Genomic DNA, 25,694 nt, shown 5'->3' with positions numbered 1-25,694 from the left:
GAAATCACCAAAATCATCGGTCACTATCTTAAGGTTATGGTAAAACTCTCTAACCAAATCCGGGTAATATTCACCATGGTCAAGCACAAAATTAGCTACCCCTGCATTAGCTAGCCTAGCCGGAAAATTGAAGCTGTGATTAGGAAAGTCAGGGAGGTTACCGTACTTTGCCGAAAGGAGATTCCGATTACGAGTGTTAAATGTGAGTCTCCGACTCTTGACAGTTGGATGAATCTCTTGAGGCTCTTCACTTGTTTCACCAACCTTGTTCTTCCCTTTTGCATTCCTTGTAGTGGGTTTGGTTTGGGATATTTGGATTTGGAGAGTGGAAGATGATTTGAGTGAGATATGTGAAAGAGAGGAGGATTATATAGAGTTTTGAGGTAGTGGGTAATTTAATTTTGTGAGTTATGGTGAAATAATGGAGTTTTAATAGGGTTTGACAATGGAGGTGGAAGGGTTTGGAGAAGATGAAGATGAATGTTGTATGAGAGTGAATGAGAGTAATTGTGTGGTGTTAAGAGATACAAAATATATTGAAGTGTAATAAATAAATAAAAGAGAGTGAGCAAAAAAATAGTAGCCACACATCTATTCACGTAACAGCCAAACGATAAGAAAAAAAACTGAAAAATCTACGTGGGAACTGGTTCGTCCCTACATGGGAACCGGTTCCTGAAGCACAGAAAAAACACTGCCTCTGGTTTTTACTATGGGGAACCGGTTCCTCCCTACATGGGAACCGGTTCCTGGACAGAAAAAGTCCAAAAACATTATTTTTATGAAATAAAAAGCATATATATCATATATAAACATCAAGACATAATATATAAACATTCATAAAGCACTTTTTGACACACATAGATTTTTAGAAATGTGTACCTTTGATTTATGATAATGAAGAACACATTTAAACATCACCTTCATCTAAAATTCCAAGCTCTTGTCGAATTTTATAAAACGATTCTTTTGAAAGAGGCTTGGTGAAGATATCTGCAAGTTGGTTATGAGTATCCACAAATGTTACTTAGACATCTCCTTGAAGGACATGGTCTCAGAGAAAATGATGTCGAATGTCTATGTGTTTGGTTCTTGAATGTATGACCGGATTTTTTGTGATATTAATTGCACTTGTGTTGTCGCATCGAAGACGAATGCATCCGAGATCAAGTCCGTAGTCAAGAAGTTGTTGCTTAAGCCAAAGAATTTGTGCACAACAACTACCCGCTGCTATGTATTCTGCTTCGGCCGTGTGTTAGCTGAAGATTTCGTTTGGGAAGAATGTCCTTCGAAGGTCTGAAATTCGAAGGAGATGGTTACTGATGATCATCTTTGGAGATAAAAATGGCTACTGATGGCCATGCTTCGAGAATGATGTTTAAGTTGGAACAAAGATAGTTAGCACTGAAGTTAAATTCGAAAAGAATAGTCTTTGGGACTTAGACGTTCTTGCGAAATATGCGAAGTACTGAAGCTTAGCGTGGTTTCATGGCATTCTCGACTCTGATTATGTTGCCACGCGTCGAAGGGAGATTCAGGCGGGATGATTTGAATTTCGAAGTAGTTTATGTAACCGCACGAGGACAGATGGCATCCTGGATTTTCTATGGGCAACGTGGCATTAGATTAGTGTAGGACCGTTAGGGTCGAAACTAGTATAAATAAGGGTCTTAATGTTAGGATTCCGTGTGTTCATTTTGTACAAATCACTCACATATTACTCAAGTATCAAGTGTTAAGAAAAAGAGTTCGCTGAGAAATGTACGTATGACACCAACACCATTTTAAATACATGTGTATTTTCCTTTATTCAAGTATCTTTCGATATTACTGCGTTTCATTTACTTTCTGTCATTTACATTCCTGCACTCTTTATTTTCGTGTCATTTATCTTCGAAGCATTTAACTTTTCTGCACTTTAAGATTCTTGCACTTTTACAGTTTTGTCTTATTTTTTATCTTTAACTAACCTTTCACTGGTGTTATATTTACGTGTATAACAAGGTGATTGCTAATCTTTATTTCTTTGTTTAAGTATTTCTTATTTAGAGACACATCAATCATAGACATAATTCGAACTATCATGAATAACAACCTTTTTGACTATGTCCTAGGATCAATCTAGTCGATCCTGCGAGTAACCAAATCATATTTATTATAGTTTGGAAGACTAGCGGTTGTTTACCGGAAATCACCGTAAACAAATTGGCACGCCCAGTGGGACAGTGTCAAGCAGATTGTTATTAATCGATTGTTTTGTTTTGTCTAGAAAATATCAAGACCTTGTATGAACCTTAGGAACGGTAAATTAACAAACAGTGCACAACCGATCCCCAAACGAAGGTACAACAAGAAAATGGTTGTTACGACCAGTGCAGGGGGAGATCAAGATCCCCCACTGTCATACCCTAATTTTTGACCCCCCTGAGATGACATATCTTCAGGATTTTTCATCAGGTCAAGACAAGTACCCAGAGCAGTCATTTCTCCATCTGGTATCCAATCGAGGATGCTCAAAAACAAGAAAGCTCAGGCAAAGGATCAATCAATACAAGGATTAGTCCCTAATACAATCATGGGGCTCAAGGACTTCATTTTTCTCATCTATGATTGATTAGACATCCAGTCATCTGAGTACAGGTTTACTCAGGTCACCAGACTAGGGTTTTGAGCCTATCAAGGACTAAAAATCAGGGATCACCTTTGGGAAACCCTAAAAAGCCCCAGGGGATCATTCAAAGACATCAGTCATCTTCAAATGACTCATATGACAAGATCCACTGGACATTACATCTCAGTTCAAAGCCTACAGTCATCATTGTCCTCTGGTCGACAATTAGGGTTTTTGACCTAATTCACCAAGATAGTTGACTTTTAATCAGGGCATGAATCCAAAACTCAAGACATGATTCAAGAATCTCTACTACCTCAATATAATCCATTTACATCATTCATTTGAGGAAAAGATCTTGTTTCTACACAAAAGCCCAAAAATTCACTCTGTCAGGAAAAAGTCAACTGTGAAGGATCATCATTGACTTTTAAGGTTTTTGGTCAAAAAATGACTTTCAAAGATCAATATCATCAATATATGGATGTCAAAGTCATTTGGCCAAAGAAATTCAAAGAAATTCATCAAGGAGCGAAAAGTCGGGAATTAGGGTTTTTGAAGGCATGGTGAGAACTCAAAATTTCACCTACACAACTCAAAAAACTTCCAACATGAAAGTTGTAGATCTTGCAAAATAAAACAACATCTTACAAAGGAACTTTTTTCAAAAGATCAACCATTTATGAAGTTTTGGAAATTTTGAAGTTTAGGTCATAAACACTTAGAAATTTTTCTAAGTGTTTTAACCTAGTTTTCATCCAACTTTGGGCTCATTTTTCACAAATTTCCCAAATGATTCTGAAGAAGACATAAACTAATGAATTGAAGTAGATGTTTAGGGCTTTCCAAATTGTGTTCAACCTTCTCCAAATTCAATTTGAGCTAAGAGTTATGCTTGTTCAAAGTTGGCCTCATGAAGTAAAATTATAGGTCATGAGCAAATTGGACTTTGCAAATTTTGTGCAAATAACCTCTCTTATGGATGCTACACGACCCATAACACATCTGAAACCATGCCATACATCCATTTTCATCATTGCATAAGGATTAGAGAAGATTCCAAAAACAAAGGCATGTGATTATGTAATGATTGCATTTTTGAATTTATGACAAATTGGTGATTCATCAAAGGAATCTTCTCCCAACCAATTGGAGCTCATTTCTGCAGCAATTTGGTCCCCTAAGATCAAGCAAAACCGATGGCTAGGGAGTGGTATCAAAAAGCTCATCATTGCACTTGGGATATTCTTTGAATTTCTTCATGGCTAAGAAACCAAACTCACTACACTAAGCAAGCTTACCATACTCAATTGCTCTGAATCAATTGCCTATAAATAGAGGCCTCTTTCTCATTCAGAAAACACACCAAAGCAACCATATTACTTGCTTTCTCTTTCTCTTCTCTTGTTCATTGTTTTTCAAAGTTCTTTGGCAAGAAGAATCGATTTCTTCAAACCAGAGCTTATCTTTGGGAAGTGAGCATTCTAACATCTCAAGGGAGGTCATTTGAGGTGATCCAAGCACCTGGATCACTTCTGTAAGTGGAGGAACACCATTGTTGCTCTCACTTTGGAGCATTTGCAGTTGGAGGTCCATGGAGTGATTCAGGAGGTTTCAAGCCAAACCAATCATCCAGACACACTCCTCAGGTCATAGTGAAGCTAACCAGATGGCTGCAGCTCATCTGTAACTCCAAATTCAACAACCTCCATGTTCACTTGAAGCTGAAATCGAGGGAGGTCCATAGAACAATTCAGAAGGATTCAGGCTACAATAAGCATCCAGTTAGCATCATTGAGTCTCAGGGAAGCTATTGAGATCATTCATTCAAGCTCAGTTGCTCTCAATCATCCTCACGACCTTCAGTTTCAGAGGTAAGTTTCTGAACTCCCTCTCTTTAATTTAAGTACTCTTTGTGAAATAGCTCGATTCTATCTTGTTCAGCATCATCAGAGGATTGAAAACCCTCTATCATCATCCATTTATCTTTCAGTATAGTCATTTAATTTAATTTTGAAATTTTAGGGTTCTTCACGATTTCTGGTAAATTAGTTAGATGTAGTTAATGATAGTTCATGTTAGTTACATAGTTAGAATCGTGAGTGAATTTAGAGCAAGTTTCATGTTTACATCATTGCAAATGGTTGAGAAACGAGTGAGTTCAGAAAATCAAAATCATGGAGCTTGAGGTTGAAGACGAAGATGGTGGTGGCGCGCAAATTTGAATTCTCAGGGGAGAGTTTATTTTATTTTGAATGGTATGCGTGTTATTAACGACTGAACAACTTGCCCTAGTGGCCACACATGCGCTCTTAGTCTCCTCATGCCACAAGTCTGGGGTTCGAATCCCCCTCGCCCCAGACTTTTTGTTCCTTTTATTTTTTCATAGTTTTACTACTTGTTTGAAAATATAATGAATTGAATGCAAGTTACTAACACTGAGCGCGCGCTGGCCCAGTGGTTTGGTTTTGGGTATGTGACCTAAAGGGCGTGAGTTCAACCCCTCTAGGTGACAAAATCATATTTTTTATCACTTTTCACACTAAATTTCTTCACAACTTCACACAATTATTTAACCTATCAAATTAAATCATTTTCACTTCATTTTTCACACACTTGTTATTTAATATACCTATTTTATGTATAATCAAAAAAATCATAAAAATATTATTTAATTCATGTATTTTTGTTAGGTATAAAATAGTATGTTTTAAGTGTTTTATTAAATACTTTAAATATATGTTTCCATTTTGTTTTAACCTAATTATTTGTGTGAATAATTTTATGATAAAACCCTAATTGTTTAGGTCTTAATTAAGTAAAAATCTTTATTTTTACTTTAATTAAGTTGACTTTTGTCAATTCTTAAAACTGTTTTCAATCTCTGATTAAATAAAATGATTAAGGTTTTCAAACAACAAAACCTTGTATCATTCAAAATCATTTTCAAATTGCTCTCATAACCAGTACTGTAAAGTACTGGGCCTCTAATAGAGTGTAAGTCCCAAACACCTTCTCTTCTTAGCTTGTTTTCAAAACTGTATTTTCAAAATCTTCTTTCTGTTTTCAAAACATTCTTCTGGTATTTGAAGGGCATTATTCCCGGTGAAACTCTTCAGATACCTATGTGACCTTTGTCCATCTTCACTTCTTCTGTTTTCAAAAACCATTAACTGTTTATCATAAATATTCAACTGTTATCAACAAAACAACAAAAATACTGTTGAGGCTCTGTACATACTTCTTCAATGGCCTCCACTCCATCCAGGTTAGGCTTTACAAGCTTTCAATTTACAGTCTTTATTTAAATTACTGTCAAATATAAACTGTGCATATATTAGTTTAGTACTGCGTTTGAGTATAAACCTTAGGACAGTTAAACTATATATATATATTATAGGAATATGACCTAGGATTGAGAATGTCTTCCCGGTGAAGGCTCTTTCCTAATTAGAGATCTGTAGATCAAACCCCCAAGATGAATTATTCCCGGTGAAACATCTTGGTAAAAACCTTAGAATCCAAATAATAGGACACATCCACCCAAAGAGGAATTATTCCCGGTGAAACCTCTTACCCATTTGCTTAGAGCCAAAATAAGTTCAAAACTACATAGCTTTCTCTTGTGCTATAACAAGGACCCTCGATTAGCCTCCTCTTGGGCTTTGTACAAGGACCCACAGGCTTCTTAAAAGCATTTCCAGCTTCCTCTTGAGCTTGTATACAAAGACCCATCAGGTTTCTTATAAACATAGGAACAGGTCTTTAGTCACCTTTTAGCCTACCCTGGTGAGTTTCTTCCAATTTAAACCAGACTTTAAACAAGCTAAGTTTGTCTCAATTTTGCATTGAGTACACTTTTTGGAATGAGAGACATGGACAGTCTCTGTCACCCTTATCTTCATCAATCTTCCTTAGCAGAGTCTAGGATCCATGTTTGATCATCCTCAGCATTGAGTCAGCCTTCATCTTGGGCTTTAAACAAGAAGTCTCCACTAGATAATCTTTCTGCCATTCATATTAACAAAATCCCCTGGAAAGGGTTAGCCTCCAACATCTGTCTAAAATGTCAAATCCCTGGAAAGGGTTAGCTTCCACACATTCCTTCATTTTAATAAAAACCCCTGGAAAGGGTTAGCCTCCAAAATTAATTAATAAATAATTTCATTTCTCTTAGGAGATAATTTCCCCAAAAAGAGTCAAAACCCCTGGAAAGGGTCAGCCTCCAAAAAACATGATAAAGTCAGTCTTTTAACAGACAAATTCACCAGCTGAGTCAAAATCCCTGGAAAGGGTTAGCTTCCAAAGAAAAACAGTCTTTTAATAAATAAAACCTCCTCAGTTAGAGTCAAAACCAACAAAAACAGTTAGCCTCAACCTTGGGCTTCATACAAGGCACCCAAACAATAAAACTCCCCTGTCAAGAGTCAGCCTCAACCTTGGGCATTGTACAAGGCAGATAATAGAGTCTCCCCAGTGAGTTCTTCATCATTCAGTAGCCACAACCTTGGGCTTTGTACAAGGCAGATAAACCATATCTTTCATGTGTCAAAGATTCCTAACACTTAGGATCTTTCCCCATATAGTCATCCATACTTAATTCATTTAAGAGTCCGCCACAACCTTGGGCTTTGTACAAGGCAGAAAATAATGTTTTCCCTAGCTAGAGTCAGCCACAACCTTGGGCTTTGTACAAGGCACATAAAATAGAGTCATTCATTCAATTATCAACAGTCAGCCACAACCTTGGGCTTTGTACAAGGCACACAAATAGAGTCTCCCTCAGTAGAGTCAGCCTCAATTCTGGGCTTTGTACAGAACACAAAAATACCCTGTAATTAATCCTCAATGGAGTCATCTCCCAGAGTCAATAATATTAATTAATCAATCAAAAAGCCTCAAGCTTGGGCCTCATACAAGCCAGCTAAAGTCAAATCTTTTATACAGTAGATAGACATAGCTTATCTCTATAGAGAGATATTTTTACTACTCTACCACATTCAAACAAACATTTCAATTTCAATTTTAATCAAGTCTCCCATTTAGGATTTTGAAAGGCATGAGCTGGCAGTAAAACCCAGACATGTGGTAACTTTCCCTAATTTGGATGAGCAACTTTCTTTCATTTAAGAGGCATTTGACTGGTATACTTGCACATACACAAGTAAGGTCCTCCTCTTGAATGAAATGAATTCAGTTATTCTGTCACTCCTTTAAATGTTTGTGGTAGAATAGTACAAATACCTCTCTGTAGAGATAATTTCATGTCTCTTTACTGTAAACAGAGATTTAATTCCAAGCTTCAACCTTGAGCTTCAAGCAAGGCACAAAAAACAATTAATTTCCCTAGTTAGTTCCCCGAACTACATTAAGCTCTGACTTCCACTAGGGATATGTAGGCATGAGGTTCACAAGGAATCTCAGCGAGCTAATAAAATACCAAAAATAGTCAGTCTGTCTATCTGTCTGTCTTTCTTTAATCAATTCAATTCCCTCTCCTAACACAAAGGAGAAACTTTCCCAATCATTAGCAGCAAACACAAACACAAATGACACAGAGAAGGTTCCTGTAGAGTACTACAGATATGTAGGGTGTTTAAACACTTCCCTATGTATAAGCGACCTCCCGGACTCCAGAATTTCTAGTCTAGGTGAAATCCCCACACTTAGCAAACTCCTAGGGTTTAGTTGAGATCTTTTTTCCCCTTTCCTACTCGTAGGACAAATAAGAAAGTTCGTGTGATATCGTAGGAAGAACTGAAATAAAATTCATCCCGCCACGGGCGCATTCTCCTTCCAAATTTCGCGTGAAGGGTTTAGCGTGCCGTCCTCCCAAGTGAAACGGGGAGGTAAAAAAAACGACACCACACCCACAAGGGTCAGGAATAGGAGCGGCCAATTCTACGCATGTTTCGACTTCTACTCAAGGAGCGTAGAACATACCGGGTCCGAATGGATCGAGACCCATGGATAGTTCCCAGGCTATACCTGAAAATAATACAGCAACGACAGAGACTATTCCAGTTTTAGTATCGACTACCGCGCCTCCATCCTCAAGTGCGAGCGAAATGCAACTTGCCTCGACGAATGCTGCAAACCAATTATTTACCCCTGGATCATCTGCGTTCGAATGGAGACCAAACAGTCAATATGGAATGCCATATGCATACATGACAGGTACACGAGGGGCAGGACCTACATATACTACAACTAACCCTGCGACGTTTTCGCCAAATGCTGGTTCAGTGGGTCGAAGCGCACAAAATACTGCCTTCTCTGCCCAAATACCCAATTTTACCACAAGTAATCAAGCAGCATTCCGACAAGAGATGGACGCAAGTAACCATGATATGTTTGGAATCCTGGCCAAAGAATTAGCGTCAATCTTAAATCCTTTAGCAACAAATATTACTAGTACTAATCGGGAGAATATGGAAACTTTTCAAAAGATATCATCCCAAATGACCCGAATGGCAGAATTCATGGGGGTTCAACCACCCAAGCGAAGAAATAACCAATCCTCTTATCGAGAAGAGGATCCCATTCTGGAACGTATCCAAAATGCAGTTCCTCCGCCTAGTGCAAACACTGCTGGCGTGATTCCTCCACAAAGAACAACAACGGTCGAAAGGAATCGGGTAATAGATTTAGAGGCTTCGAATCAAAGAACTGTTCCCGTCCAGCAAGAGTTTGAGGAAGAAAGACCCAGATTAAGGGTAGTAGGTAGGAACGAACACCCGGATGAAGTAGTTCAGAGAGTCAGAAGAGAAAACCTGGCTACAGAAAATAACCTAACTGCCATGATAGAGAGAGTTATGGCCAATAATGGCCTCAGTACTGGACTTCGACGTCCAAATTATACATCCCCCATAGCGGATTATATTATGCAAACAGAATTACCAAGGGGGACCAAAGTACCCAAATTCACAAAGTTTTCAGGGGACACTAGTGAATCAACGGTGGAACATATTTCCAGATATTTGACAGAAGCAGGAGATTTAGCAGGGAATGAGGATTTAAGGATTAAATACTTCCCTAGTTCGCTGACGAAAAATGCTTTTGTTTGGTTCACTACCTTACCCCCAAATTCGCTAGATGCTTGGGCACACTTGGAAAGATTATTCCATGAACAATTCTACATGGGTCAAACCAAGATAAGTCTGAAAGAATTGGCTAGCATCAAGAGGAAGTTCACAGAACCTATAGATGAGTACCTAAACAGGTTCCGTTTGTTAAAATCAAGATGTTTCACGACCGTCCCGGAGCATGAACAAGTCGAAATGGCTGCCGGTGGTTTAGATTATTCAATTCGAAAGAAACTGGATACTCAATACCTAAGGGATATGGCCCAGTTGGCAGACAGGGTTCGACAGGTCGAACTCTTAAAAGCAGAAAAGGCTAGGGCAAACAAGGGCTACAAGAAAGAATGGGTAGCGTACGTCGAAGCAGAAGACATTGACATTGAATCTTTCGAAGACTCATATAGTGTAGAACAGGTCGAAATAGATTTAGCCGAACTAAAAGAAGCACCACCTTATGCTTGCAAATTACTTACCCCTGTCAATGGAAAAAATCCAGTAGAGAATGATAAGAGCGATAGATTTCCTAAGAAAACTTATACATTTGATGTCACTAAGTGTGACGAAATATTTGATTTACTAGTGAAAGATGGCCAAATGATAGTGCCTCCTAATTCTAAAATTCCTCCGTTAGAACAACGGAAGAAGAGAGGCTTTTGTAAATATCATGATTTTTTAGGCCATAAAACCTCACAATGTTTTCTTTTCAGGGATCTAATTCAGAATGCTATCAGAGATGGACGTTTGAAATTTGCTGATAAGGCCAAAAGCCACATGAAGGTCGACACAAACCCCTTGAACATTGCTGACACTAACCTGTGTGAACCACTTGATGTCAACATGGTAGAGGTGTCTGAAGTCGAAGTTGCTGAACCGGAAAAGATGTCAACGGGAAAGCAGGCTACTGAAGGCCTAAATAACAATGCAGTCTTCAATACTGATGTTGAAGAATCCTCCAATACAGAGATGATTGAAGTTTTGAAAGAAGAAACCAGCGAGGCCACCGAGGACCTTAGGGCGAAACTTCAACAAATTCAGATTTCTGAAGTTCCCCCAGCAGTTGTTAACATGGTCAATGTTAGACGTCCTTTATCTGAAATCGAAGAACTAGAAAAATGGTTGATAAGGGAGAAAGGAAACATTGAGATTCTGCCAAGAGGAAACAGTTTGAAAGATTATCTTTGGGATTGTCATATAAAGAATGGTGGAAAAAGGGTGATGTGCCCAAGATGTTCAATTATGACAAATCGGAGGGTCCAGGCCAATTTCGAGAGGGCCTTGCGAGAAAGATTAGAGCAACCTTGGAAAGGAGGAAACTTGCTGTTGAAAGTGTACCCACGATTTGAAGAAAGCTTGGTTGGTTTCTTGGTCAGGTGTCACAACGACAATTCTGAAGTTGCACTGTGCCCTAGATGTGGCGCGGTCTATGATGAATTGCTAGCAAGTTCATTCGAAAGGGTGTATCTTTATATGGGCCGGGAAACTCAGGGACTTCGTCCTAACTTGTTTGGGTTCGATAACCGAACCCCATCGAGAAGACCTGACAGCCCACACCCTAGAGCTCGAAGGGTCACATTCAAAGTTCCTGCAGACATACCCAGGGATAGATGGATGCAAGCTGGTCCTAGAACCAACAAATGGCGAAGTTGGGACCAAGGTGGAAGAACTGCAATGGCATATAGGAAGCAATTCCAGACTTCCAATCGAGAGATGTACAGGTTGGAAAACTACAAAGGTAAAAATCCTATGTCTAGATCCCAATGGAGAAGGCATCAGAGGATGAAGAAAGCCCAAAGGGAATTCAAACCAAGGGAGGCTGGAGAGACAAGTAGCAATCAAATCCCAATGCAGGGGGCAAGGACAAGCAAACCTCCAGTAGAGCGCAAGTTGTTCGATTCTGAAAATGAGAAAGAAGAGGAGAAGATGCATTCCAGACTTTGGAAAGAAAATGATAGAATGACAAATGATTTTGACTCTGATGGGGTATCATTTATAAACCTCAACTGGAATGTTGTGTCTGTACTCCCTCATGAGTTTAATCAAGAAACTGAAGTTGAAGATTGTGAAGGGGCTGACGTCGAAGAGATGGCGAAACACAGACCTGTGTGTTACTATGTGCTGAACAATGGTGCAGTTGAAGAGCAGAATTCTTTCTTCGAAAGGCCTGATGTAGGTATGCGAAATCATTTGAAACCACTCTACATAAGGGCTAAGATTGAAAATGTTGGCATTAACAAAGTCCTGGTAGATGGAGGGGCAGCGGTGAACCTAATGCCCCAATATATGCTGAAAAGAATTGATATGTTTGATACTGATATAAGGCCACATAACATGGTTTTGTCTAACTACGAAGGCAAAATAGGGCAAACCTTGGGAGTTGTCCAAGTAAATCTAACGGTGGGTTCAGTTACCAGGCCAACTATGTTTATGGTCATACCAGCGAAAGCAAATTATAACCTCTTGCTCGGAAGGGAATGGATCCATGGAGTTGCTGCTGTGCCTTCGACAATGCATCAAAGGTTAACCATTTGGAGAGAAGATGGCATAGTAGAGAATATTGAGGGGGATCAGAGTTATTACATGGCTGAAGTTAATCAAGTTAATAAAACTAACTTCGATAGGAATTTGGCAAACATAGGGCCTTGCCATGCTGCGGAAGATATATACACCCCGAACAAGAATGCATTGTATTACTTATCTTTGCACCCAAATGGATTCCAGTGGAATAGAGAAATAATGGACGGCCCAGAAGATACCGCACCAATAGAGCATTATCCAACAGTACGACCAATAGGCTGGAATGATGACGTTGATGATGTATGAGTCTTCATTCTTCGAAAAGATTTCGGCTTATATAGTCGAGAACAAAAGAAAGACGGCTCTTGAAGCCGAATTATCAAATATGGTGGTTAATGCAGTTCCAAGAAAGGAAGAAATAACAGATTCTGGGATACACATGATCCCTCAACCCCCTGAAGATTCAGTTCGAGTCGAAGAAATCTCAGGAGAAGATTCGAGTCAAAGGTTAGACGCAATCTACGACGAAGAACCCTTGGGATTCGAGAAGGACCCAATGGCATCTAACATAAAAATGTTAGCCCAAGATCCACTCGAGGAAGTAAATCTTGGAGACGAGGATCGAAAGAGGATAACATACGTCAGTGCAAAATTAGACCCAGCGTTGCAATCAAAAGTCATCAAATTGTTAAAAGAAAACAAAGACTGTTTCGCTTGGGACTATGACGAGATGCCTGGTTTAGGGAGAGACCTGGTCGAACTAAAGTTACCAATAAAGGAAGGGAAGAAGCCCATAAAACAGACTCCTAGAACGTTCGCGCCAGAGATTCATTCAAAGATTAAAGCAGAGGTCGAAAGGCTTCTACGTTGCAAGTTCATCCGAACCACAAGGTATGTTGAATGGATTGCCAATATTGTGCCTGTTATAAAAAAGAATGGTTCGTTAAGAGTGTGCATAGATTTTCGTGATCTGAATGCAGCGACTCCTAAGGATGAATATCCCATGCCTGTGGCAGAAATGCTAGTAGATTCAGCCGCAGGCTTTGAATACCTAAGTATGTTGGATGGATATTCTGGATATAATCATATTTTCATTGCAGAAGAAGATGTGTCTAAAACAGCTTTTCGTTGCCCAGGGGCAATAGGCACCTATGAGTGGGTTGTAATGCCTTTCGGTTTAAAGAATGCTGGGGCAACCTATCAAAGAGCAATGAACTCTATATTTCATGATTTTATAGAAACCTTCATGCAAGTATACATAGATGACATCGTTGTGAAATCTGTTTCAGATTATGATCATCTTGATCATCTAAGCCAATCATTCAAAAGAATGAGAAAACATGGCTTAAAGATGAATCCCCTTAAATGTGCTTTCTTTGTGCAGGCTGGAGATTTCCTGGGCTTCGTAGTCCATAAAAAGGGAATAGAAATTAACCAGAATAAAACGAAGGCTATTATGGAAACTAAGCCTCCATCCACGAAGAGAGAATTGCAGTCTTTACTGGGGAAGATAAACTTTTTGAGAAGGTTTATATCTAATTTGAGTGGACGCACGCAAGCTTTCTCCCCTCTACTTCGACTCAAGCAAGGAAAGTTCGAATGGCGTGCTGAACATCAAGAAGCTTTTGATAAAATCAAGCAATACTTGATCTATCCACCAATCTTGTCTCCCCCATATGGGAAGAAGCACATGCGCCTGTATATTTCGGCTTCGGATAATACAATAGGCAGCATGTTAGCGCAAGAAGATGAAAATGGCATCGAAAGAGCCATTTATTATTTAAGTAGAGTACTCAATGATGCAGAGACTAGGTATAGCGCAATAGAAAAACTCTGCCTTTGTTTATATTTCTCTTGTATCAAACTTAAGTATTATATAAAGCCAGTTGATGTTTATGTTTCGTCTCGTTGTGATGTTATTAAACATATGCTATCAAAGCCAATATTGCATAGTCGAATTGGCAAATGGGCTTTAGCCCTTACTGAGTACTCACTGATATTTCAACCTCTTAAGGCAATGAAAGGTCAGATTGTATCAGATTTCATTGTTGACCATGCAGTGGTTGAGAACCCTCAACAATATGTAGATTTGAAGCCTTGGAAGTTATACTTCGATGGTTCGACTCATAGAGAAGGAACCGGTGTTGGAATACTGATAGATTCTCCTGATGGAATTCCAACAAAGCTCAAGTACAAGATTGAAGGTCCCTTATGCTCCAATAATGAAGCTGAATATGAAGCACTGATTGCTGGACTTGAAGCTTTGTTAGAATTGGGGGCAACCAGAGTTGAAATTAAAGGAGACTCCGAATTAGTGATTAAGCAACTAACGAAGGAATATAAATGCATCAAAGAAAACTTGATCATGTACTTTGTCATAGCAAATAGGTTGCTTAAAAAATTTGAATATGTGGAGTTAAGTCACGTCTCGAGGACCAAGAATCAAGAAGCCAATGATCTGGCACAGTTAGCCTCAGGATACAAGGTATCGAAAGAAAAGTTAGAAGAACTGATCGAAGTAAGAGGAAAAGCAATGGCTACCAAACTTTCCCCAAGTGACTTGGAGAATTCACAATTAGGTTTCGCCAGCAAAGAAGAATTTGAAGTATTAAATATAGACTCTGTGGCAGACACAGATTGGAGGAGTCCAATTGTGAACTATCTAAAAGATCCTTCGACAGACACGGATAGAAAGGTGAAGTATAGAGCCTTGTCATATTTCTTGATGGGGAACGAATTGTTCAAGAAAACTCCTGAAGGAGTCTTGTTGAAATGTCTGGGTGAAGCATAGGCAAATTTGGCTCTCTCAAATGTACACAGTGGAGCGTGTGGTGCACATCAAGCGGGGCACAAAATGAAATGGCTTCTGTTTCGATATGGAATGTATTGGCCTTCTATGTTAAAAGACTGCATAGAATTTGCAAAAGGGTGTCAAGAATGTCAAGAACATGCAGGTATTCAACACGCTCCAGCAAATGAGTTAAGTCCAATAATAAAACCATGGCCTTTCAGAGGTTGGGCACTAGACTTAATTGGAGAAATTCACCCTAAATCCTCTAAGGGTCAAAGATACATACTAGTAGGAATAGACTACTTCACAAAATGGGTCGAAGCGATACCACTGGCGAATATGGACCAAGAGGCTGTGATTGAGTTTATTCAAAAACACATCATATGCAGATTTGGAATCCCAGAAAGTATAACTACAGATCAAGGATCAGTGTTCACTGGGCGAAAGATGCAAGACTTCGCCCAAGAAATGGGTTTCAAGTTGCTTACTTCTACACCTTACTATGCTCAGGCAAATGGACAAGTCGAAGCAGCGAATAAGATAATAATTGGTCTCATAAAGAAACATGTGGGAAAAAAGCCTAAGAGTTGGCACAAAACCCTGGACCAAGCACTTTGGGCTTGTCGAACATCTCCAAAAGAAGCTACAAACACTACGCCTTTCCAACTGACATTTGGACATGATGCATTACTCCCAGTTGAGATATATTTGCAGTCAGTTCGGATACAAAGACAGGCAGAAATTCCTCCTAACATGTATTGGGAGTTGATGATGAACGAATTAGTAGATTTGGACGAAGACAGACTTCGAGCGTTGGAAAGGATAAAAAGACAAAAAGAAAGAGTGTCCAGAGCATACAACAAAAAGGTGAAAGGTAAAACGTTTATCAATAATGACTTAGCTTGGAAAGTTATTTTACCTATAGATCGAAAGAATCAAGCACTTGGTAAATGGTCCCCACACTGGGAGGGACCCTTTCGAATCTTGAAAGTATTCTCGAATAACGCTTACGAGATAGAAGAGTTAGCAGAAGATCGCAGGATTTTAAGAGTAAACGGAAAGTATCTGAAGAGATACAAACCAAGCATGCATGAAGTAAAGATTGCAAAAACGTAGATATTGAAGTATACTACGTAAGCCAAAATGGTTGAACTAACGCCAAAATGGCTTTGTGAAATTGTGTTCAAACAAACATGTATGGCAAATAAAAGAAGAAGACAAAGAAACTTCAAAACATCTTCCATTAATATTAAGAGAGTGCATTCATTACAGGAGGGTTGGTTTCCAAAACATTGAAGGTTACAAAAAAAACTAAAACAAATAAAAACCTAAACCAAACCACCTCCTAGTTGATCCTTTGGTCTAAGCCTTCTAGGGGCAACAGGGGCAGGATCTCTGCCTCGAACATGTCCATGGATCCAGAGTTTCGCATCTTCCTTACTATTCCCTTTTTGAGGAATATGTAAGACAAGAGCCTTCCATATGGAAGACACGTTACGGCCCCTTGACAAGCAGCAGCCATAGAAACGGCTTCGACAAGCCCTTTGAAAATCATTAAGGGGAAGTTGATTTTCTTCCCACGAAGGGCACAGAGGATAAATTCCAAGTCCTCCACCATGATGCTGTTTTGATCATGGTTTCGTGGATGAAAGTTACCCACGAGCAGTTGATGCCAAACCCTGATGACTTTGGCGCTGTAAGGATCGTTGTCCATAAGAGTCCTCAACAGAAGATGAGTCGTCATGTTGAAGCTGTTGTCATCAAAGGTCTCACCAGAGTTGTTACATCTCATCAAGTTAGAGATGGTGGAAGGAGTGATTCTGATGTGGGCATGTCGAACCTCAGAAACTATAGTAGTTCTGCCCTCCGGATCTATGCGTAGAGACGCAAACATCCAGAAATCTGCTAGCATGTTGGGATAAACAGGTCCCTCTAGGATTTCATAGTAGAAATCAAGCTCTTGGTTGGCAAAAAGAACACCGATGCTTATGAAGTTTTCATCAAACTCCTCTTCAGAGAGTTTGAACTCCTTTTTTATGCAAGCTCTAATGTTATTTTAGGTAAGAGGTTGCGCCATGTGGATAAGAAAAAAGGTTGAAAAGGTTTTTCTTTTAAACTCTGTGTTTTGAGAAAACAGAGGAAGAGAAACAAAGTCTTGAGCAAAAGTTTGAAGCAAGTGTGAAGGAAGAAGTGTAATGTTAATCCTTTATATAGACCTGGGGCAATAAAGGAACGGTTCAATTTTAATGATTGATTAGACTGCGTTTGGTATTCCAAAGAGAAGTTATGGCTTCCGCCGTTTCCCGCCTCGGGAAGTTGAGATGTAATCATGAAAAACTGGTGCACGCACGTCTTAAAGAGACGTTTTGAAGAAAGTGACGTCATCACTTAATGATGGTTACGGCTAAGGGAGTAGAAACGTCAAGTCTAGACTAAAAGGAGTGCGAAGGATAGTCAGGTCACGTGCTTGCATTTATTAAGATTACTATGACAATAAAATATATTTTGGCAAGATTTGAAGAATTGCTAGAGTGTTACTCATGGGCATTGAAAAATGGAGTAGAGTGTGTAAATTGGCAAACAAAAGTTGCGCATATATATGTTCCTGGTGCAATTCGATTACAAGACAAAATCAATGCGCATTACAAAAAGGGATTACAAAGTTCGAAATAACTAATTAAAATCCCTAGGAAGATTATCTTTTATCTTCGAATACTGAGTTTCCCACGAAGACATACGAATATCAAGCAATGCCCGTTATCTCTTTAATTCTTCAATTTCTGGCACTAGCTTCTGTGCAGCCTCGAAGTGTTGGATCCCTGACTGCGCCACTTCAGTTAATTCTTACTGATTGGTCTGCTGAATTGTTGCTTGATGAGACTCAGCCTCCTTTATCTTCTCTTCGAGCATTTTGATTTCCTGTTTCCAGGATTTGATATTCTTCTCGCATTCGTCATATGCTTCTTGATTCTTCAAACGTTTAAGCTTAAGGGCGTCACCCTTCTTGGTTGCATCAGTAGCAGCTTTCCATGAAGAATTATGAGAAGCCATCTTCGCAGTAAGTTGTTCGTCAACATTTTGCTTTCGAAGAATGTCAGAATGAAGTTGTTCGATTAGAGAACTCAGCAATACAATCACCTCTGAGACTTCTTTTGAGACCAGAAATAGATCCACCTTCTTCAAAAGTTGGTTTAAGCTATGACATTTGGTAGGATTCTTGTTAAGAGCTTCGACAAGGTTGGTTTCGAAGAACTTTTCCTTTATTTGATGAAGAAGATCAGAAGTATCCTCTTTATCACCAGATCCTGTCTGGACAGCTGGAGAAGTTTCGAGCTCAGAGGGCGAAATGTTATCAATATTCATCATGGCCTTAAGGAAGTTGAGAGGATCAGTCTGTTTAAGTTGCTCCAACTCTGAAGGGGTATGCTTTGCTGGGGCAGGCGTCGAAGTAGTTTCAGGAGAAACTATGGTCCCAAAGGATGAAGTTTCGTGAGGGCCAGCTGTGGCTAGTTTGGAAGTTTCCTCCATAGCATCTTGTTCAGATACAGTATCCTCACTGCCAGTTGGGTGTTCAGCTGCATTGTTACTACCTGAACATTGACGATCTGCTACCATATTTTCGCTTTTGTGGGTAGGAGGAGAATCATCAGTTGAATGGCTTTCTTCAACTGGCATAGCAGGAATAATGGTCGCTAGAGGCTGAGCGTCTTCGACAATTGGCGAAAGCACGTGAGATCTGTCTGCATTGAGTAATTAGAACACATTATGATAGGAAGATTGCAAGAAATCTGTTTGTCATAAGAAAGAACATGCACTTACCTTGGAGATTATCAAGGTCGATGGTAGGGTTGAAGGCTTTGAGATCAGAAGTGGCTGTGCCAACATCATCCTACAACCATAAGGTAAAATGTTAACTTAATTGTTTAAGTTAAAATTTATAGAGACGATTATGTTGTGAAATCCAAATACCTTGGCTGGAATGTTATCTGGACTCGAGTTGTGGCTCTCTACAACAAGAACGTTACTACCACCTTTTAAAGGTGATTCTTCTGAAGATACCTTATCAGCCGGTGAAGTAATCTTCGAAGAACCATACCCCTTTTCTTTGCCTGAAGGAGTGACAGTCTTCTGTCTTTTCTTGTGTCCTTGCCTGGTGCGAGGAGGAGATTTGTCTTCATCGTCTGAAACAACTGTTTGAGAATCTTTTCGCTTCGAATGTACCGGAGGTTTCGAAGTCTGAAGAATATAAATTGAGCAAAGTAAGTACTATCCACAAAAATATACAAGTTGGAATATAAAATGCGTATGTACCATGGGTTTCTTGCCGGTCGTGGTAGAATCACTCCTACTTGTCTTGTTGCTCTTCGAAACTCCAGAATCCTTTTGTACAACGGCTTCTTTGATCTTTCTCTTTCGAGCAACGGCTGTAGTTGAAACTGGAATCAGTATTTCAGCGAAAAAAAAGAAAAGTTAGTCGAAAGTTATCTAAACCCAAACTTTCAGGTATTGGAGTCAAGACACGAACATGTTCAAGATCTATATGAAGATGTCCTTTGAAAGTATCCAGGGTATGCTTAGTCGGGACCACTCGTTCAGCGCGTTTTTTAGTGCTTTCCTGAAGAATTTTAAAAGCGTTCCTACACACGAACCAGTCTGGGAAAGGAGGGCTTAAAGCCACACCAAAATCAGCACTTGGCAATGGAGGGAATTTTGGAGGATTAAGTTTGAAAGCCACTTCATAACGCAGTTCTGGTCAAACAGACGAGGGCAGTTTCAACTTATCCAGTTTGGCAGAAAACTTTTCGCGTAAAATGACTGCAGCTTCACGAACGGTCCGACTAAGATCATCAGGCCTGTAGATAGTCTCAAAGAATTTTTGAAAGGCTTGTATTTCTTTTAAATGAGTCGAAGTACCTTTGCGAAATTTTTCCTGCACATCAACAAAAGCTTCAGCTAGTTCGCGAGTAAGACTCTCAGCGTCGAAGATTTGCATGGTGTAATAATCCGTCCATAATTGTTGGAAATCCGGAGTAGAATAAAAGGCGGGTTCGAAAGGAATAGGTGAAAGATTGGCCACACCAGCATATCTGGCAATTTTTGACTCGCATTCTTCTTCAGTTAGATGTAAAGTATGTAGACACATATGGTTCCTTTTCTCATACAGGCATTTGGGTTTTATTTGAACCAATCTAAATTGTCTCGATACCAGATTTGGTTGGTAGCAGAGAAGAACACATTGGCCTTTGGAGGGTCGAAGACGATGATAGAATAACCTTGGGGTAAGGAAAGCTTCCCAGATAATCACGGATTCAGTTTGTTGATTTGGGGACATTGCTGGAAACCTTCGAGTGAACCATTCAGGACCCACTGTCCTTTGTACGAATGGAGCCATTGAAGGGCTGAATTGATAACACTGAGCAAACATCATGACATATGCTAAAAAATGTTCGCGAAGCTTCTCAGTCTCTTCTTTTGGGGTTAGCAAAGCCAACCTGGTTCCTTCTACAGCTCGATTTTTGATGTTTGGATCTTCTTCGTTGACAGTACCTCGAAATGGGAGGTGAGCTTCGAAAGTAGCATTAAGCCACAGTTGCAGAAACCAGAAAGGACCAGCAAAAAGTAGAGATCATGATTCATAACTCTTAATGAGGTCTGTTGCTTCACCTAGATTCTCATAGAGAAACCCTAGAATTAACTGGCTCAGGTTTAGTTGTGTCCCAGCATGTAGTTGATTGGCCATACAAAGATACCTCTTTGCTACTTGTATGGACCTAGAACAGAAAACGCACCTCGAGAGCCATAATGCTAAGAAAGCAATATGCTCTTCGTCCGAGACTACCTCATTATTCTCGTCGTGATATTCTTGAATGAACGCAGTATAAGTAATTGTTGCTTCGCTAAAGTTAATGGTATCGGTATCCATGACATTGGGGTCAAAGGTCTCTCCGGTTGGTCGAAGCCCCGTGATAGCAGCTATGTCGAAAAGAGTGGGGGTGACCATTCCACATGGAAGATGGAAAGTGTTATGGGAAGCATCCCAGAAATGAATTGATGCTACTAACATGGTTTGGTTGTATTCTAAACCTGTTTTGGATAATTGGATTAAGTCATAAATTCCCAGTTGTTTCCAGAAAGAAGCCTTTTGTTTCTCTACTCTTGCTAGCCAGGCATAGTATAGTTCAGGGTCTTTTGCTAAGGGAATTGACCTAAAAACTTTCACAAAATTGGTTACATACTTTAACCTAATTTTCTCTAGGGCTGAAGGGGTTACGGTCGAAGTATCTTCTGCACCATCAGGATCTGCTAAGATAGGACGGCCATCTTCATCTATTTTATTCTTACTAACTAAAGGCCTAGTTTTATAATAAGCAGGAAAGAATTTATTCATAGAGGAGTTAGTTTCTCCTGGTAAAGGACCCATGAAGGCATGAGTTTTTCCAGAAAGTTCAAAGGGAATGATTACCTTAGAAGCATAAATGGCGCGCACTTCTGCAGTATTTGGGTTTGGTATGTGCTCTTGATCCCCTATCTGTGTAGGTTTTTGAAGTTTTAAAACGGATTGAAGAACGTTTGAAGAAGACGCCATGAGTAAGTTTGATTTGGGGAAATGGGTTTGAGTGTAACCTGAGATGTTCTTTGCTGTGGTAATAATGAGGAAATAGAGGTGAAAGTTATATGAGGATATGAGTTCAGGTATTTAAAGGTTTAACGGAAACCCTTTCAAATCTTTTGGGTAAAAGCCAAGAGACACGCGGCAGGCGTTGATTTAATCCAATGGCAGTCGAATAGTTATTAGCTTTACTCCTAGTATGTAGGAGTAATGATCATGAAGTAAGACCAGAACGTGGGAATGTAAGTTATGAGTAGACATCTTTGAAAATGACAAGACGTTTTGGAAACAGAGTCATAAATGATTATGACGTCAATCAATAGTCTCGGAACTCTAAAAACGAAATCTTATTACAACAAGAAACGCCTATTTCTCTTGTTTTTCGAAACAGGCATTTATTGGGGGCAATTTGTTAGCTGAAGATTTCGTTTGGGAAGAATGTCCTTCGAAGGTCTGAAATTCGAAGGAGATTGTTACTGATGATCATCTTTGGAGATAAAAATGGCTACTGATGGCCATGCTTCGAGAATGATGTTTAAGTTGGAACAAAGATAGTTAGCACTGAAGTTAAATTCGAAAAGAATAGTCTTTGGGACTTAGACGTTTTTGCGAAATATGCGAAGTACTGAAGCTTAGCGTGGTTTCATGGCATTCTCGACTCTGATTATGTTGCCACGCGTCGAAGGGAGATTCAGGCGGGATGATTTGAATTTCGAAGTAGTTTATGTAACCGCACGAGGACAGATGGCATCCCTGGATTTTCTATGGGCAACGTGGCATTAGAGTAGTGTAGGACCGTTAGGGTCAAAACTAGTATAAATAAGGGTCTTAATGTTAGGATTCCGTGTGTTCATTTTGTACAAATCACTCACATATTACTCAAGTATCAAGTGTTAAGAGAAATAGTTCACTGAGAAATGTACGTATGACACCAACACCATTTTAAATACATGTGTATTTTCCTTTATTCAAGTATCTTTCGATATTACTGCGTTTCATTTACTTTCTGTCATTTACATTCCTGCACTCTTTATTTTCATGTCATTTATCTTCGAAGCATTTAACTTTTCTGCACTTTAAGATTCCTGCACTTTTACAGTTTTGTCTTATATTTTATCTTTAACTAACCTTTCACTGGTGTTATATTTACGTGTATAACAAGGTGATTGCTAATCTTTATTTCTTTGTTTAAGTATTTCTTATTTCGAGACACATCAATCATAGACATAATTCGAACTATCATGAATAACAACCTTTTTGACTATGTCCTAGAATCAATCTAGTCGATCCTGCGAGTAACCAAATCATATTATTTATAGTTTGGAAGACTAGCGGTTGTTTACCGGAAATCACCGTAAACACCGTGCTAAGAGCAACACATGCTTGCTTTTTACAAGCCCATGATACTAATGCATTTCCAAGAATGTGACAAGTACCACTTGTGCTTTTACGATCAGTTTTGCAACCTGCATAATCCGCGTCAGAATAACCAATTAAATTGCAAATACTACCTTTAGGATACCATAGGCCAACTTTGGTTGTTCCTTTGAGATACTTCATGATCCTTTTAACCGCCATAAGATGTGATTCCTTTGGATTTTCTTGAAAGCGAGCACAAAGACAAACACTAAACATTATGTCAGGACGGCTTGCCGTCAAATACAATAAAGAACCAATCATACCTCGATACTTAGTAATATCAATTGGAGTACCGGATTCATCTTGATCAACATATGTACCGGAGCCCGTTGGAGTATTCATTTCTTTACAGTTATCCATATCAAACTTCTTAAGTAATTCTTTACAATATTTGGATTGATTGATAAAGATTCCATCTTTGAGTTGCTTAATTTGTAGTCCAAGAAAGTAGTTCATCTTTCCCATCATAGACATCTCGAATTCTCCCTGCATCATCAATGAGAATTCCTCACACATTTCTTTGTTAGTCGATCCAAAAATGATATCATCAACATAGACTTGAACCAATAAAGTGTTACTTTTGATTTTCTTAATGAACAAAGTTTTATCAACCTTACCCTTTTCGAAACCTTTTTCACACAAAAAATTGCTAAGTCTATCATACCATGCTCTAGGTGCTTGCTTTAAGCCATAAAGAGCCTTTCTCAACTTAAAGACATGCGAAGGATTCTTGAAGTCTTCAAATCCCGGGGGTTGTTTGACATAGACTTCTTCGTTGATGTAGCCATTCAAGAATGCGCTCTTGAAGTCCATTTGATAAAGCTGAAAATTTAATGAACATGCATAAGCAAGTAAGAGACGTATTGCTTCTAACCTTGCAACCGGAGCAAATTTTTCTTCAAAGTCGATTCCTTCTTCTTGATTGTAACCTTGGGCGACCAATCTTGCTTTGTTTCGAACAATTATACCATTCTCATCAAGTTTGTTCTTAAACACCCATCGAGTACCTATGATGTGTTTATTACTTGGTCTAGGAACAAGTTCCCAAACTTGATTTCTCTCGAATTGATTTAATTCTTCTTGCATTGCATTTAACCATTGATCGTCTCCTAAGGCTTCATCAACTTTGGAAGGTTCAATTTGAGAAACAAAAGCCATGTGTAAGCAAGCATCTTTGAGATTTAATCTTGTTGCAACTCCTTGGCTAATATCACCAATAACTTTATCAATAGGATGATCTCTATGAGTTCTCCATTCTTTTGGTAGATCATTGGTGTTTGATTATTGTTGTACACTTTCTTTTTGAATACTTTCTTGTTGAACTTCCGGTGCCTTCACAATTGTATCATTTGAAAGTTCTTCTGGGGGTAAATCTAAAGGATCATCATCATCACAAACAACTATTTCCTCCTTAGAGGTGTTAGTCTCATCAAAAGATACATGCATGTATTCTTCAGTAGTTAAAGTTCTTTTATTATAAATTCTATATGCTTTACTAGAAAGAGAATAACCAAGAAATATACCTTCGTCAGATTTCTCATCAAACTTACCAAGATTGTCTTTGTCATTGTTGACAACAAAGCACTTCATCCAAAAATGTGAAAGTGAGCAATGTTTGGCTTTCTTCCTTTGAAGAGTTCATATGGAGTCTTTTTTAAGATAGGTCTAATGATTACTCGATTTCCAACATAACATGTCGTACTAACCGCATCCGCCCAAAAGTATTTAGGAAGATTTGCATCACTAAGAATTGTTCTTACAAGTTCCACTAGAAACCTATTTTTCCTTTCAACTACTCCATTTTGTTGTGGAGTTCTTGGTGCTGAAAAATTATGAGAGATACCATGTTCTTCACAAAATTCTTCAAATGATGCATTTTGAAACTCTCCACCATGATCACTTCTTATGGATACAATCTTTAATGACTTTTCATTTTGGATTTGTTTTGCATACTTCTTAAAGGCTTTAAAAGCATCACTTTTCTGCACAAGAAACAAAGTCCAAGAATATCTAGAATAATCATCAACAATAACTAAAGCGTATACATTACCTCCGAAGCTTCTTGTCCTTGATGGACCAAATAAATCCATATGTAATAATTGAAGTGGTCTTGTTGTAGTCACCACATTCTTTGGTTTGAAAGATGATTTGGTTTGCTTTCCCTTTTGACATGCATCACATAATTTATCTTTGACAAACTTTATCTTAGGTAAGCCAATAACAAGATCATGTTTGGTTAACTTATTTAAATGATCCATATGAATATGGGCTGCTCTTTTATGCCATAGCCATGATTCATTATTGTTTATCAAAAGACATTTTACTTTCAAAGATAAATCATTTAAAGAAATCATAAAAATGTTAATAATTCTTGTACCTTTGAGTTTTACCTCATTGGTGACTTCATTGATGATCAAGCATTCCTCCTTAGTGAATTTGATCTTGAAGCCTTTGTCACAAAGTTGGCTAATGCTAAGAAGATTATGCTTTAGTCCTTCAACATAAAGAACATCTTCAATGGATGTGAAAGGTGGTGCACCAACTTTGCCTTTTCCAAGAATTCTTCCCTTATTGTTGTCTCCATAAGTGACAAAACCCTTGGCCTTTAGCCTTAGATCTGAAAATTGGTTTAGGTCTCCCGTCATATGCTTTGAACAACCACTATCT

Source organism: Vicia villosa, linkage group LG6, assembly GCF_029867415.1.
Source record: "Vicia villosa cultivar HV-30 ecotype Madison, WI linkage group LG6, Vvil1.0, whole genome shotgun sequence".
Lineage (NCBI taxonomy): Eukaryota > Viridiplantae > Streptophyta > Magnoliopsida > Fabales > Fabaceae > Vicia > Vicia villosa.
This window is presented reverse-complemented; position numbering follows the sequence as displayed.